This window comes from Microtus pennsylvanicus, chromosome Y (assembly GCF_037038515.1).
Source record: "Microtus pennsylvanicus isolate mMicPen1 chromosome Y, mMicPen1.hap1, whole genome shotgun sequence".
In the NCBI taxonomy this organism is placed as follows: domain Eukaryota; kingdom Metazoa; phylum Chordata; class Mammalia; order Rodentia; family Cricetidae; genus Microtus; species Microtus pennsylvanicus.
In genome coordinates this window covers 24,648,484-24,665,878 of record NC_134602.1, presented here as the reverse complement: position 1 = coordinate 24,665,878, position 17,395 = coordinate 24,648,484, and positions in this window count along the sequence as shown.

Here is a 17,395-nt window from a genome sequence, read left to right as displayed (position 1 = left end):
AATTATTTTATAGAAAAAAAAAAAAAACACACATAAAGGGGTTGAGTTACTTGGAAAATATGACTTAAGTAATTGGGAAGAAGATTGGGGTTTTTATTTTGGGTCTTCATGTGGCTGTATGAGCAGCATTTTAGGACCTGTATGCTGGATATTTCTGGGGGTTAGTAGGGAAGAAACCTGGCTAGGAGGAGTTTTATGACATAAGTAGAGCCTTGATGATGTCACAAAGCTTTGGTTGGGGGTGGCAACTCTGTTCCACATGAAGCACTGGTCTTCTGTGAAGGTGGGCTTACTATCTTCACGGTGGCTGAGGAGGTCAGTTCAGCTCTTGGGCTCCACAACTGTTCAACCGAATTTCCAGAAGTTGGAATCTAGAGAGCCAAGATATTTTCTTTTGGTAAATATGTTTAGGAAGCAACTAGGACCTCTGTAGTCAAAGAAAGGTTTCTTTCAAATCTGCTCTGGGTCCAAAATTTATGTCGTTAACAGCTCCTATATTTGATAGCTGGGGGACGGTTAATGTCAGGTATTCTCCCCACTCTATCTTTGCTAAAAATGTCCAATTCCTCAGTCCACTTAAATGGCAAAGATCCTCTTTGTCCATATGTGTTTTAAAAGATAATTATTTCTAATAGGTGCTGTTGCACAGATTAATGTTTTCTTTCTTTTGGCAGTTTGACTCACAGTACTCACTTCTCTAATGAAGATACAGAATATCTTTATGTAATCAATCTGGATCTGGATCAGGAGACACAATAGAGAGAGCCAGTGGACTGGAGTGCCATGACCTTGGGCAGGTGGTTATAGATCAGCCAACTAACCAGTAGCTTGAGTGGTAAGGAGAGGAGTGGCTGTTCTTTGAATTCTTTGCCATCTGTTCAGATATTTCTTTCTCACTTTAGGTATAGGCATAGCTTCCTCTCTCATTGATATAGTAAGTCAGGAAGTAGGTTTCTCAGTAGAGGTCAATTGCATTTTGCAGCAGGAATATGTCTCTGATACACATATACTGAGCTGTAGACAAGAGTTTGATAATTTTCCTATTAATTTCTTAAGAACATATTCCATTTAGGTATCCAAATCTATTCAGCCTTGCCTTTTTCACTTTGCTCTAAAGTTATTCCTAAAAAAAGACTTGACCTCACATCCTCACCTTCTTATCCTTGCAGGCATTTATGGTGGAGGAAACCACTTTGTGTCTGATTTAAACTGAAGAGTTCTTCCTATGCAGAGATTGGCAGCTATGAAGCCCAAGCACAGAAACAGAGCCAAGAGACAGTGGAACAGGAGTGCTGTGGCCTATCTCAGAAAGTCTCCCGCCATGATGAAGATGCCTCTTAGTATGAGTTGCATGCCACATCTCCAGAAGAAGAATGGGCCATCGCTCCAGAAGCAAAAACTTAGTAAGCCTTTTGAGGCCCTGGAGAATATTGTTGGCCGCAGAATTTCTCATGGCTGGAAGGAAGCCAATGAACCAGTCACCCATTGGAAAGCCATCATTCTAGATCAACTGCCAACATATCCCTCTCTCTATTTGTTGAAATATGATGGGATTGATTGTGTCTATGGCTTGGAGCTTCATAGTGATGAAAGGATTTTAAACCTGAAGATCCTGCCTAATAATGTGCCATTTCCTCAGGTGACAGACACTCATCTCTCAAACACCATAGTTGGCAGAGCAGTGAAACACACATTCATGGGCACAAATGGCTCTAAGAATGACTGGAACGGGATGGTCCTAGAAGAGGCGCCAATCATGAAGACCTGGTTTTATATTACCTACAAGAAAGATCCGGTCTTGTACATTTACCACCTCCTGGATGACTACCTGGAACGCAACCTCCACATCATGCCAGGCTCTAAGGAAGAGTGGAGTGGCGTGGTCTCAGGTGAGTTGCAGACCATAACGACCTGTTTCTACATTGTCAACGAGAATGATCCGGTCCTGTACCTTTACCACCATCATGATGATTCCATTGAAGGCAACCTCCACATCACGCCTGAATGTCCTCCAGTAGAGGTGACTTTGGAATTAGGCAGGGATTCCTTGCAGGGCAAAAGATTGCAGTACAACAAAAAAGATGGAACCCAAGAGATAGGTAAAATTATTTGCCAAGTTCCCAACAAACCTTCTGTGTATTTCATCAAGTTTGATAATGACTTCCATATCTATGTCTATGATTTGGTGAAGATCTGTTAAAGTGAAATTCTCAAATTTTGAGGGGCAGACTTAATGCTCTCTGTGGGAATGTGTTTTTTTCAGAGATACCTCAGGTCTTCTATGAATCCTGGTATCTTTTCCAATGGATTATTCTTTCTCAAAGAATAAAAATTTGTTAACATGTTGTGTTATTTGGTCAATGATGGATTGTGTTTGGTGGATGGGGCTTCACAGAAATACATGCCTCAAAACAAAGCAGGATTTATGGTCTTTTCCCATTGGAGAGTATAGAACTGGGGATGCGTGGTGTGGTAAAGGACAAGATGGCTGTCAAGGAAGCAGTGGAGAGGGGACAAAATTTGTATGATCTCTGGGCGGTATGAAGCTTGACGGAAAACCATGTCAAATGGAAAGATGTGACCGATATCAGCGTGAGGTATTGGGACTTAAGAGGATAAAGTGTAGATTAATCAGGAAGGGACACAAATGTATACTCAAAATCAGAGAAAATTAGGTTTCATTTGGTGAATGGTTTAATTCGTACTGGCTGTAAGTCAAAGGATGTTTGATCTCCAATAGAGCATGTTGCTTAGTGAAAAGTGTCTCCGCTCAGTTGCTCTTCTCCAGTAAGTTGGACATCAAGCTACCTACTTAGTTTTGCCAGAATTCTGTCTGCCACCTACTTTGTCATGCCTAGATTCGGTATGCCTTGAAGTCCCATAGGTCTTATCCATGCCATCCAACCCTTGTCAGTTCATTTAAATAATTGCCCTGCCATATCTGGAAAACAGTGTTCCCTTTCATTGATCATGTTCTGTAGTACTTGGGCTATAAAACTCATGAACACACTCACCCACACACAGGATAAACATGTACATATGATGCCCACTAGTGTGTGACATGCACACATATGATGAATGCACCGAACTCCATAATATCAGTAAAGTAGGGAATCCATGATGCTAGGTGAAGTCTGGCAAAGACCCCACACACCCATCAAACCGCCAAATACCAGTATGGTACTGATGTCTGACTCCCATCCTGTAAGGAACCTGCCTTCCTGTAACTGTGCTATTTTTGGTTCCTTCATCTTCACAAACTTGGTTAAAATGTTAGAGTTGTCAAACTGGGAGTTAGGGTCCAGCATGTAGATCAGCTGTCCCAGGTCAGGTGATTTGGCTATAATTTGGGTGAGAAGTTGTACCTGGGAATTCTGGTACACCCTCTCCTCTTCTTCTCCCTGTCCTCATCATCACTCTTGTGGGTGGGCCTGGAGCACAAAGAAGGTAAAATGGAATAAGCCTCCTCCTTAGTGGAAAACCTTGTCAATCCTTAATTTGACCTGACTCTCTGAGGGAATGCAGCACATTTTTTCCTACTAGGTCTTCTCATTCATTGGTTCACTCATTTTTCCAATGAATGATTGAATCCATCCATTCTTCTTTGTCTCTCTCTCTTCTTTCTTTTCTTCTTCCATTTCCCCCTTGATTGTAGAAATTTGAGCAGCAGGGCTGCATCCCCATGGGGCTGCCTTGTAAGGTTATGCTCCGAAATAACAACACAAAACTATTCATTTAAACACTCCCTGCCCCATTATTTTCAGCCTCTTAACCCATGTCTAATAATGTATGTTGCAGCATGAGGTGCGCTTAGAAGGAAAGATTTAGCATGTCTGACCTGGTGGCTGGCTGTATCGCCTTCTGCCTCAGAGTGCAGAGCTACCATTTCTGCCCATGGCAGAGGTGCATGGCATCTCTAAGCTCAATTCCTATTCCTCCCTGCATTCTCTTATGTTTATTCCACCCACCTATGTTCTAACCTTTCAGGCCAAACATTTTCTTTATTTAATTAACCAATGACCTATACCTCATCATTACTCCTATTTCTGTTTAAACAAGAATGGAATCTTTAACTTTAACATAGCAAAATTACATATAACAAAACAGTTATCAAGCAAGAATTACAGTTACAATATTTATATCTATTTTATCTTTTATAATAACAATGGAAAACTATAACTATCTATCTATTCTTCAACTCCATCAGAGACTCCAGAATAATACAGTATTACCTAAGCAAACAAAAAGTAAGCCATTTTCAAACTCTAGAAATGACAGAGACATCTCGCTGCCTGGACAGTCACCCAAAGTTCCTCTGTACCGTTGGTGTTTCCACCCTCAGCCTACAGGCCCATAGTTTTCAGCAGACATTTCCATGAAGCAGGAAATTTCAAAGGCAGTCACTATCTGCTTGTCTTGAAGAATGTTTTGCTGACCCTTTCCTGAATCAGGAACACGAAAAGATCATCTCACCTTTAGGCAAGTTCAGTAGTCCTCTCTCTGAGTGTTTTCTGTGTACAGTTTATGCAACAATCCAGGCAAGAGCAGTTTCTTCTCCAAATGGCTATCAAACTCCATAAGGATCCTCTTTGATGCCCATCTTCTTCCTGAAGTACATATGTGCTGCCAAGAGTAGAGTGTCTCACTGTCATGAAAAACCCTAAGGTACTAAAACATTAAATAGCCTATTTTGCAGTCTAGAGAGATATGAATAAGCCTCTAACTGAAATATATATATATATATATCTATGTAGCTAGAAAATCTAACTAACATGACTACAAACTTGACTATTATTAATGATTATCCATTAATAACCTATATACATTATATTTTTAAATGAACTACACAATCACAATACCTTAATTGAGATCAAAAATGCATATACATATAATAAAATTGACCTAAAATATCTATCAGTAAAGCAAAATCTATACTAATGCAAATATTCATATCTATATCACATCCCACTTTAAATGTAAAAGAACGTTTATAAGCCATATTTGGGAACGTGGGTGCAGTTTTTTCTCTCCAAAATGCTTCCTGCTGAATGGTGGCATCATTATTGATTTATCTCAGTTGGCAGTTGAGCGAAGCAATTTTTTAAAGGTGTTCACAGCAACCTTTAAGTAGGGCGTGGTCCATCCTACCATATTAGGCTAGAGGCATCCACAGACTATCACCCTCTGTGAAAACAAAATAGAAACTCCTTTCCAAAGCATCATGTCCTTAGATCCAAATTTCAAAGTCAAGGCATTTTTAAAATATCTATGTTGGATTATTCCAGCAGCTTTTATAAAGAAACATCTTTTAGCAGCTATTGCTACTGCCTCAAAATTCAAATGATTCAAAAAGAGCATAATAGCATACAATATCAAAATTCGCTGTGAATTTTCCATCTTTGTGCGCTTCAATTTAACCTCTATTTTGTTTATTTTTCCTTTTTATTTTTTGCCTTTTGAGACAGGTTCTCTGTATCTTTGACCTGGAATAACTCTGTATACCTGTCTGTCCTTGAAGTCTCAGAGATCTGCCTCTCTCTGCCTTTCAGGCATTGGGATTAAAGGTGTAGGCTACTACACATTGAACTCACAAAGATCTGTTTGTCTCTGCCTTCAAGGCACTGGGATTAAAGGCGTGTGCTACCTCACCTTGAAGGTACAGAGGTCAATCTCACTCTGCCTCCCATGTGTTGGGTTTACAGGTGTGTACTACCACACCCAAATACTCTCTTCCTTTTTTTAACTTTAAGAACTTCAAATTTTAGCCTGCACATATTTTTAACACACTGTAAATCATTTAAAAATTTCCTTTGTCTTTGAATCTCTCTTTACTCTATTTCTCTCTCTGTTTTTCTGACCACATGAGTCTTTCATTTACCAAGCAATCTCAGTAGGACTAAAGCCGTGGCTTTGCTGGCCAGATGTAGCCCATTTCTTAGCTTTCTGTCATTCCAACCTTGTGGCTGAGGTACTGAACAGAGCCGCATACAGTGCCACAAGTCTACAGTGTTTCAAGGTCCTTGCCATCAAAGAGGCTGCAACAGACAACACTCAAGCCCTCTTTCTGTAGCTGGCCCTCCTTCCTCAAACAGTCAGAGTTTGCCCAGGCAGGATGGCCCAGAAAGCCGGCATTTTAAAACAACACAGTTTTTTTTCCTGCTACTGCTGAAAACATACAAGCATTCAGTTGGCTTTTATCAACACCATTTAAATGTTTTGTGGCAGGACCTCTTAAGGGCTGCAGGGTTTTGGAGCTGAAGCTGAGACAGCAAGCCTCTTTTAGATGAGAGCCCTTGCTTTCTTCTAGCAAGCAGAACAGACCGAGAAATCGCTGCTACCAAGAAAACATGCTTTCCCAAGCTTTCTCAGGCTTTCAGTGGATTCAGTTGTCCACAAGGCTGCAAGCCATTCTGTAGTTATTTGAGCAGCGAGGCTGTGTCCCCAGCACCACGGCCGCATGAAGGTTATGCCTGAAATAAATACACAAAAACTGTATTCTTTTAAACACTGCTGGCCCATTAGATTCAGCATTTTAACCCATTTCTAATAATCAGTGTAGTATAACGAGGTGCACTTACCAGGAAAAATTCAGCATGTCTGACATGGTGGCTGGCTGCATCGACATCTGCCTCAGAGAGCAGAGCTATGGCATCTGCCGGGGAGAGGGGAGCATGGCTTCTCTGAGCTCACTACCTCTTCCTCCCGGCATTCTATTTTGTTTACTCCACCTACCTATGTTCTAACCTATCAGCTGAAGCGGATTCTTTCTTTAATTAATCAATAAACTTCTTCTGTCACTTTATCCTTTCAACAGCTTGCCCATATAAATCTCCCATGTGTCTTCTGTTGTATAATCTTTCATTTGTAAAGAACTTGCCCTTTCAGGGGACGATTTTTCTGACATCTCTGTGGATGGAGATCATATGAGGAAGGTCAGATGAGCAACCATGACAACTCTAATGCTGTAGAGTTAGGTGGACCAGAGATTGATGGCTGACATTCCTGTGCTATGCATCAGATGCCCCTGAACTCTGGCCCTGTTGACAGACAGGCAGACATCAAGTTGGTCACACATACTTAACTCATTCGGGTTCACAGATACTGTAAATGGAGTTTTAATTCTTCTCCTAAACTAATAAAGAAACCAAGATTAGGAGAAGAGAAGAGCCTGAAGTAAGGCCTCAAAATGGGTCATTTTGCAAAGGAAAGGTTACCTGCCTCCATGTATGCTGTCTCCCTTTCTTAGTCAAATCCATCCTTCCAGTGTCTAGCTAACAGCTAACCATAGGATTGAACCCAACTGCCTTTGATTTCTGAAATAAGTGCTGTCCCCTTAAGGTCTCATAACAGCACAGGAAGGTGTGTAAGTCTGTCCCAGCAACAATTTAAAGCAATTCTAGGACACCAAAGATGCAGCAAATTTGGTTAATTGGTAATATAGATCGTTCTGATGGGACAAAATAATTTAGAATTAAAAAAAAAACAGATTGGTGTACTCACGATGAATTTATGTGATATGGCACACACAGGCTTCTGGTTCTGAATACTTCATGCTCGGTGGGTTTTGGAGATTGTCGTGACCCTGAACCTAGCTGGAGGCTTTGGGGCCTTGAAAGGACAAGACTTAATATTTCAGGACATCCTTGTACTTGGTCCCCACTGTTTACTGATTTCCTTACAGAGAATGAGCAGCCATCTACTCCTGCTGCCATGCCTTCCCCACATGAACAGAGAGAAGACCCTATACACACAGGTCGCTTGTATCACATGTGAAGGCATAAGTCACAAACAAACTCCCACAGCAGTTTAGAATTGTGATTAATAGAATGATTAGTTCTTGAAAGGGGAAAAACTTAGAGATCACAATCCCTTACAAAAGCCCTCTGCAGGATCAGAAAAGGAGCCTAGTAGCCGGAAGGGAAGCTCAAGCAAGAGATCAAGCTGAAGGTAGAAGTTGCTTTTTAAAAGAGAGAGAGACCACAACTCAATGGGCTGGTATCTCAGTGGCTATTCAGGAAACATCACAGAGAAAGGATCTGCTTCATGCATGAGAGTCACCGATGATTTCCCTTTAAGAAAAAAACCCATCAAAACTCCCAATAACATCATCAGCATTCAACAACATGTCTATGATTTCTTTGCCTTGCCTTTGATTGTGCAGTAAATGATGCTGATAGTTAATCTGTGCAATTAATGCAAATTTCCTTGTAACCGACTAGACAGAATTGACAGGTTATCTTCAACACGGCAGGGAGTCACTCTATGATGGAAATGGTTCATCATCACCTGTGTGACAGTGACATAATTGAGATCTTTCCTTTGTCTATAAATCTCATTATGTTCAACATGATATGTTGTCATACAGATTTCTTAGGGTTTTGTCCCACTGGTGGTTTCCTTGGTATGCTTACATAATTTTTGCCAGATCCAATCAGTTTTGCCATGCACTCTCAGCTCCACGTCATTGTGTTCCCCTTATGTTCCAGTCCAGGCATTTTAGACCTCTTGTAACTGTTGTAAGAGTATCTCATGTTCCACCTAAATGATTTAGGGTTTTGTTTAGGCTGGGTTTTATCTTCCATCACTGAGTTCATTGACTTTCCTTGGGCGTAATTCCTGGGACACTGAGCCTAACTCCTGGGGGATTCCTCCAGTTATTTCTCCTTTCTTAGATAGTTTACACTCTCACTATTACTGTGAGAGTGTTTCTGTAGCAAATATTCTTCTCAAGATGAGAAGAAACTTCAATATTACAATCCCTTTGATATTGTGATTTAAATACACACACACAAACACACACACATGTTAATGCACATACACTGATGATATCTCAATTTATGGGGCCATTCTGGGGATGTCAAGATCGATATCTCTCGAGTGGTTCTCAGAAGGCCCTAGGGTGACCCTCTCTATAGGGAGGAGAAGTTGACCGCACTGTGACATGTCCCTAGGTACTATGTGTGCCTTGTCCCATAGTCAGACTGATGACTGACTATCTTGAAAACCACCATGGAACTTTTGTTTGGCAAATGATGGAGATCAAGTCAGGGTCAAAATCAGAAACCTAGGTGGAGCTTCCAAGCTCCAGTGGAAGAGCAGATGGATGGAGAAAATAGCAAGGATGTCAGGAATATAAGGGCTTGGTCCACACTATGAGACACTGTGCCTGAACTAAGGGGATTTCAACTAATCCAGTGACCTGGGAATGAAAGAACATGGGATCAAACTGGAAGCTCTGAATATGGCTTACAATTGGGTCAGAAGGAGAAGCCAAAGATAATGGCACTTGCAATTGTCTGCATATCATACACTGGCTTTTTGTGATCATATTTTTTGTGGATGCATACCTTGCTAAATCTGGATGGATGAAGGGTGGGCTTGGACTTCCCACAGCTCAAAGTACCCTGCCCTCTATTTGGACTGGTGTTTGAGTGGAGAGGTTTATTTGCGGAGCAAGAAGAATGTGGGAGGAGGAAGAGAAGTGGAAAGTTTGATAATTATTATTATGAAGTAATGGAAAAATCAATAGAAAATAACCAATGAGGACATTGGAGCTAAAAAAAAAAAACATTCATGTGAGTTGTTGACTCAGACCAAAAATTATTATACAGAAAAAGAACACACATAAAAAGGTTGAGTTACTTGGAAAATATGACTCAAGTAATTGGGAAGAAGATTGGGGTTTTTATTTTGGGTCTTCATGGGGCTGTATGAGCAGCATTTTAGGACCTGTATGCTGGATATTTCTGGGGGTTAGTAGGGAAGAAACCTGGCTAGGAGGAGTTTTATGACATAAGTAGAGCCTTGATGATGTCACAAAGCTTTGGTTGGGGGTGGCAACTCTGTTCCACATGAAGCACTAGTCTTCTGTGAAGGTGGGCTTACTATCTTCATGGTTGCTGAGGAGGTCAGTTCAGCTCTTGGGCTCCACAACTGTTCAACCGAATTTCCAGAAGTTGGAATCTAGAGAGCCAAGATATTTTCTTTTGGTAAATATATTTAGGAAGCAACTAGGACCTCTGTAGTCAAAGAAAGGTTTCTTTCAAATCTGCTCTGGGTCCAAAATTTATGTCGTTAACAGCTCCTATATTTGATGGCTGGGGGACGGTTAATGTCAGGTATTCTCCCCACTCTATCTTTGCTAAAAATGTCCAATTCCTCAGTCCACTTAAATGGCAAAGATCCTCTTTGTCCATATGTGTTTTAAAAGATAATTATTTCTAATAGGTGCTGTTGCACAGATTAATGTTTCTTTCTTTTGGCAGTTTGACTCACAGTACTCACTTCTCTAATGAAGATACAGAATATCTTTATGTAATCAACCTGGATCTGGATCAGGAGACACAATAGAGAGAGACAGTGGACTGGAGTGCCATGACCTTGGGCAGGTGGTTATAGATCAGCCAACTAACCAGTAGCTTGAGTGGTAAGGAGAGGAGTGGCTGTTCTTTGAATTCTTTGCCATCTGTTCAGATATTTCTTTCTCACTTTAGGTATAGGCATAGCTTTCTCTCTCATTGATATAGTAAGTCAGGAAGTAGGTTTCTCAGTAGAGGTCAATTGCATTTTGCAGCAGGAATATGTCTCTGATACACATATACTGAGCTGTAGACAAGAGTTTGATACTTTTCCTATTAATTTCTTAAGAACATATTCCATTTAGGTATCCAAATCTATTCAGCCCTGCCTTTCACCTGCTCCAAAGTTATTCCTAAAAAGAGCCTTGACCTCATATCCTCACCTTCTTATCCTTGCAGGCACTTATGGTGGAGGAAACCACTTTGTGTCTGATTTAAACTGAAGAGTTCTTCCTATGCAGAGATTGGCAGCTATGAAGCCCAAGCACAGAAACAGAGCCAAGAGACAGTGGAATAGGAGTGCTGTGGCCTATCTCAGAAAGTCTCCCACCATGATGAAGATGCCTCTTAGTATGAGTTGCATGCCACATCTCCAGAGGAAGAATGGGCCATAGCTCCAGAAGCAAAAACTTAGTAAGCCTTTTGAGGCCCTGGAGAATATTGTTGGCTGCAGAATTTCTCATGGCTGGAAGGAAGCCAATGAACCAGTCACCCATTGGAAAGCCATCATTCTAGATCAACTGCCAACATATCCCTCTCTCTATTTGTTGAAATATGATGGGATTGATTGTGTCTATGGCTTGGAGCTTCATAGTGATGAAAGGATTTTAAACCTGAAGATCCTGCCTAATAATGTGCCATTTCCTCAGGTGACAGACACTCATCTCTCAAACACCATAGTTGGCAGAGCAGTGAAACATACATTCATGGGCACAAATGGCTTTAAGAAAGACTGGAACGGGATGGTCCTAGAAGAGGTGCCAATCATGAAGACCTGGTTTTATATTACCTACAAGAAAGATCCGGTCTTGTACATTTACCACCTCCTGGATGACTACCTGGAAGGCAACCTCCACATCATGCCAGGCTCTAAGGAAGAGTGGAGTGGCGTGGTCTCAGGTGAGTTGCAGACCATAACGACCTGTTTCTACATTGTCAACGAGAATGATCCGGTCCTGTACCTTTACCACCATCATGATGATTCCATTGAAGGCAACCTCCACATCATGCCTGAATGTCCTCCAGTGTACCGGCACAAAATAAAGGCAATGCAGATATCAAAGAATATTTACCAGTTTATTGTTAAACTTACTGAACCAAAGTTCCAGGGTAGCACTGGTAGCGAGGAACAAAAGGGAAGAGCCGCCTCTCCGCGCACCCTTTATTGGTATGGATTCGCCTGAGGCAAACCCCGCCCTCTAAAGGGAGCTGATTTAACCCCTTTATCTCCCTCTTTTGTCTAAATAAGACACAACTAAACCGAATATAACTATAACAATAATAACAAATGATAAATATAACAAACAATATTGAGAGCAAAAGTTTTGCTAAAGAGTAACTACAATTAAATAATCTTCAACTCCATCAAAGATCTGAGAAGGGAGTAAATATTACTTAACAAAAAAGAGATATCCAAAATGTGCAACAAATGACAGAGACAACTGACTGCCTGGGCAATCACCCAAAATCTCGTTTGCAATGTTGAGTCAACCAACTTTGGCTAAGGCCTAGCATAACTGACATACCATTCTCAAATGCAAGGAACTTTCTTAGGATTATCCTACCCTGTCTTGGCAAGATAAGACAATCCTGTTTATATCTTAGTCAGTAGTTGAGGTATGGGTTTTTCTTAGCCCAAAGGCCAGTTCTGCCAGGAAGACAAGCTCCCAGTGGAGTGTCTTTGGTGCTCAACGTTCTCTCGGGAGTAGAGTGGTGTTGCCAGGAGTAAATTGTGTCTCGATGGCACAGAATTCTAGGTTAGATTAAAGGCCATTTTCTACAGCTCTTCAAAGAGGCTGAAGATAATACTATCTATACTGAAAATAATCTCTATGTATCTAAAAGACCTGATTAACCTAAAAATAATATGACAAACATGTAATTCTCAATACCTATCTAATTTGAAAACTAAGGGAATAAACAATTGTGCAATGTATGAAGACAATGATCTTCACCTGTAAACAATGTCATTACTTATCAAATGTAAACAATGTTATTACATAAATAGTACCAGAGGTAGAAATGTACATTGTGATATGATAGATGTATCCATACAATATAAGCATACTCTTATACCAAAATAGAGGTAGGAACACTCACATTCAATATTCAATATATCAATATACAAGAAACAGTACCAACATAATTTTCTAAAAACAGTAAGTCACAAATACCAATCATCCCATCAACCCAGTTAATCCCCCCCCCTTTTTTTTTTATCCCTAATTACATACAATATCTCCCCATCCCATCACTCCTAAACCAACCACTAAAAGATGTCCCTAACCCTGTGGGCAAACTCTGTTGGGAGAGGGGACGTCGTCCTCTTAGATTGCTTCTAGCTGACATGGGGGCGACGTTCTTCTTAGGGGCCCCTGTGAAAGCAAACGATGGTAAAATTCCCAAATTAACCTTTGACTTAAGAAAAATATAACTAGTCTTTGTGTGTTTCGATAAGGTCCGGCCAGAGCGTTGTCAAAAATGTGCATCATATGAAATTGTCTCTTGCAGTTGGTACCAAAAAACAGGTCTAAAATTAGCGCTTAAAAAAAAAATCATGACGTCATAAAAACCAGATTGAGTTGATGTTGTGGGGCCCCATCTTCATCCTGGAAACTTCCAAAATTACTGTAGGAAAATATGTTGCTTGTTATGGGAAATTTAAACATTAACAACAAGGACTTATACTGACATATAAAGAAAGACACAGATGTGAGGGAAGGCAAAGAAAGTTTATCAAGTATAAAATTATTCTTATTCTGTCCCATTTCATGGCTCCTGACCTGAGACAGAAACTTTGAAATATCTCTTATCAACAGGCTTGGAATTGAAGAAGGACTGAGCCATAGTCCAACTCCAAAACCAGCTCTACACATTTATAAAGAAGTGTTCAATAAAACATATAAATATACATAAATATATATAAAACCAATACTTACGATACGTATAGAATTTTATTGTTGATGTTTAATGGGTCGTATCTATTTTCCATCCATCAGTAATTAAATATTCAGGGTCCCTCAAATTCTTTGGAGATGAATATTTTCCTGTGGAGATAAGAAAAGAACCCTGCCCCCATCCTATTAGTAATCCTTACCATCTGTATGTTGGTCATCCTTGTGAATGAATTGTTATTTATCTTTTCCAAGTGACTTCTCTTCCTCAAACTGAACCTTTATTAATTTTGACGGTATCCATAATTTTTCCTCACCTGTGGAGATAAGAGCAAAACCCCTTCCCCAACGCAGCACATCTCCTGGCTTCCATTGTGAGGTTAGTACATCCTTGAAATAAACTGGTTGATTTAGTTCAGCAGACTTTTCCATTATCCAATGTCTTTCTGCAGCCGTCGTTCCCTTCTCGATAGCGTTGAGAAAATTCAAGGTTAACAAAGCATTATGTAACCTATTTCTAGGGGTGTTTTCCACCCCTTTCTGTTTGTTCAACATATCCTTTATAGTTCGATTTGATCTTTCTATGACTGCTTGACCTGTAGGATTGTATGGTATACCTGTAACATGCTTGATATTGTAATGATCAAAAAACCGTTTCATCTTCCTAGAGACATAAGCAGGACCATTATCTGTCTTTATTTGTGTAGGTATACCCATGATAGCCATGACTTCTAATAAATGAGTGATTACTGAATCAGCTTTTTCTGAACTTAAAGCAGTTGCCCACTGAAAGCCTGAATAAGTGTCGATGGTGTGATGAACATATTTCAATTTGCCAAATTCTGCAAAGTGGAACACATCCATCTGCCAGATTTCATTTCTATGAGTGCCCTTTGGATTAACTCCTGCTGGCAGTGGCGTTTGGTTATAGAAAGAGCAGGTAGGGCATTTCTTCACAATCTCCTTAGCTTGTTGCCATGTAATAGAAAACTCTTTCTTCAAACCTTTGCTATTAACATGATGTTTTTTATGAAATTCAGAAGCTTGAAGCACACTACCAATCAATAATTGATCAACTTCAGCATTACCTTGTGCTAGAGGACCTGGCAGACCCGTATGGGATCGGATGTGTGTTATGTACATAGGGCAAAGCCTGTTCCTGATCAAATCTTGAACCTGGATAAACAATGAGGTTAGTTCTGTATCATCAGGTATAAATTCAGCAGTTTCAATATGTAAAATAACTCTTTCTGCATATTGTGAATCAGTAACTATATTAATAGGTTCTTTAAAATCTCTTAGTACCATAAGAATGGCATATAATTCTGCCTTCTGGACAGAATCATAAGGACTTTGTTCCACCTTACCCAAGTCTTCTGATTTGTAACCTGCCTTCCCTGATTTATTGGCATCAGTATAGAATGTACGGGCTCCAGTTATTGGAGCATCACGGACTATTCGAGGAAGGATCCAAGAAGTTCTCTTTATGAAGTTGAGCCGCTTGCTTTTTGGATAGTTGTTATTAATGTCTCCCAAAAAATTAGCACAAGCTCTTTGCCATGGTTCATTATCTTCCCATAATTTCTTTAGTTCATCAGCAGTGAAAGGCACTATAATTTCTGCTGGGTCTATGCCTGTTAGTTGACGAAGTCTCAGCTTGCCTTTTATAATTAACTCAGAGACTTTTTCCACATAAGTTTTCAGTTTCTTACTTGGTTTATGTGGTAAAAAGATCCATTCCAAGATAATATCATCTCTCTGCATTAAAATTCCTGTAGGAGAAATTTTCGATGGTAATATGACGAGAATACAATCGAGCTCTGGATTCACTCTGTCCACATGTGCCTGTTGTAATTTCTCCTCAATCATTGTCAGTTCCTTTTCTGCTTCAGCTGTTAATTCTCTGGGACTGTTTAAATCTTTATCACCATCCAAGGTCTTGTTCAAATGAATTATTAGATCAGGTGTTATCCCAATAGTTGGTCGTAAACTGGAAATGTCTCCTAACAGTCTTTGAAAGTCATTAAGAGTCCGTAAGCGATCTCTCCGAATTTGTGCCTTCTGTGTCTTAATTTTTTGCAAACCTATTCTATAACCTAAATAATTAACAGAATCTCCCTTCTGAATCTTTTCAGGAGCAATTTGCAATCCCCATTTAGGTAACAGTATCTGTATTTCTTCAAACAGCCTGTTCAAGGTATCTATGTTTGAATCAGATAACAATATGTCGTCCATGTAATGGTATACAATAGATTTGGGAAATTTCTTGCGTATTATTTGCAATGGTTGGTTCACAAAATATTGGCACAGGGAGGGGCTATTTAACATACCCTGGGGGAGGACGGTCCAGTGGTACCTCCTCGAAGGTTGAGAATTGTTATAAGTAGGCACTGTGAAGGCAAATTTTTCTCTATCTTCTTTTTGCAAAGGTATAGTGAAAAAACAATCCTTCAAATCAATAACTATGAGAGGCCATCCCTTTGGTAATAAAGAGGGCAACGGAATTCCAGATTGCAGAGGGCCCATAGGTTGAATAACCTTGTTGATGGCCCTGAGATCTGTCACCATTCTCCATTTACCTGATTTTTTCTTAAGCACAAATACAGGAGAATTCCAAGGGCTGGTAGATTCTTCTATATGTCCAGCATCTAGTTGCTCTTGTACCAGCTGTTCTAAAGCCTGTAGCTTTTCCTCAGCTAAAGGCCATTGCTTTGTCCATATTGGTTTCTCAGTCAACCATTTTAGAGGCAAGGCTGTTGGTATTTCTGAAGGGACATCAATTGCTTGTTCCTGCACAGCCCTAATGGCCGGTTTTGTCCTTTTGTAATAACTTTTAATATTCCTTTCAGAAATATGGGCTCTAGAAGTAGCAGGAATGTTAATTTGAGTATTCCATTGTTGTAATAGGTCACGACCCCATAAATTCATTGCAATATTGGCTACATAAGGCCTTAATTTTCCTATTTTTCCCTCAGGCCCTATACATTCAACCCATCTCGTGCTCTGTCTTACTCGAGATAGGGTTCCAATTCCCAGGAGCTGAACATTTACATTCTGAAGAGGCCAATATGGATGCCAAGATTCTGGGGTAATGATACTTACATCAGCACCTGTGTCAAGTAGGCCAGTAATAAAAATGCCATTTACACACACTCTCAGCTTAGGTCTTTGATCATTTATAGAAGTTTGCCAAAACACACGTAACTCATCTTTCTGATTACTATTGCTTGTAACAGTAGGCATGTGGCTTTCTAATTGTCCTGACGAGGCATGTTCTCTGCAGAAACTGGGAATGTTTGAACCATGTTTGCCATGGGGGCCTGAGAGGCCCCCCCTCTCACGTTTCCCATCTGTATCAGGTTGCCTTGTCTATCTCTTGTAGACCTGCATTCATTCGTCCAGTGTCTGCCCTTCCCACATATTCTACATAAACCTGAAGGCTGATTCCTTCTATTCCTGTTATTTCTAGAAGACGCATTATTATTATTTCTGAAAACCCGTTGTTTACAATTCCTTTTCATATGACCCATTTTGCCACAATTAAAACATTTGGTATTCTGGTGTCTCCTTTTACCATTGGAAATTGCTTCTTCTACCCATGCTTCAGTGCCATAGTCAAATGTGTCAACATCTAGTGTATGCAAGACCCATTCTTCCAAGGACGCTGATCTGAACATTAAAGGCCTCAAGATCCTTTTGCATTCCACATTAGCATTTTCGTAAGCCAAAGACTCAATTATTATACGTCTTGCTTCTGGGTCAGGTATCCCCATTTGTACAGCCTTAGTTAATCTTTGTAAAAAGTCACTGAAGGGTTCTCTCTGACCCTGTTTAACTGTGACAAATGATTCCATTCTCTGTCCTGGGTCTTGTACTCTGTCCCAAGCCCTTAAGGCTGCTGTAGTACACATGGAGAGTATGGTT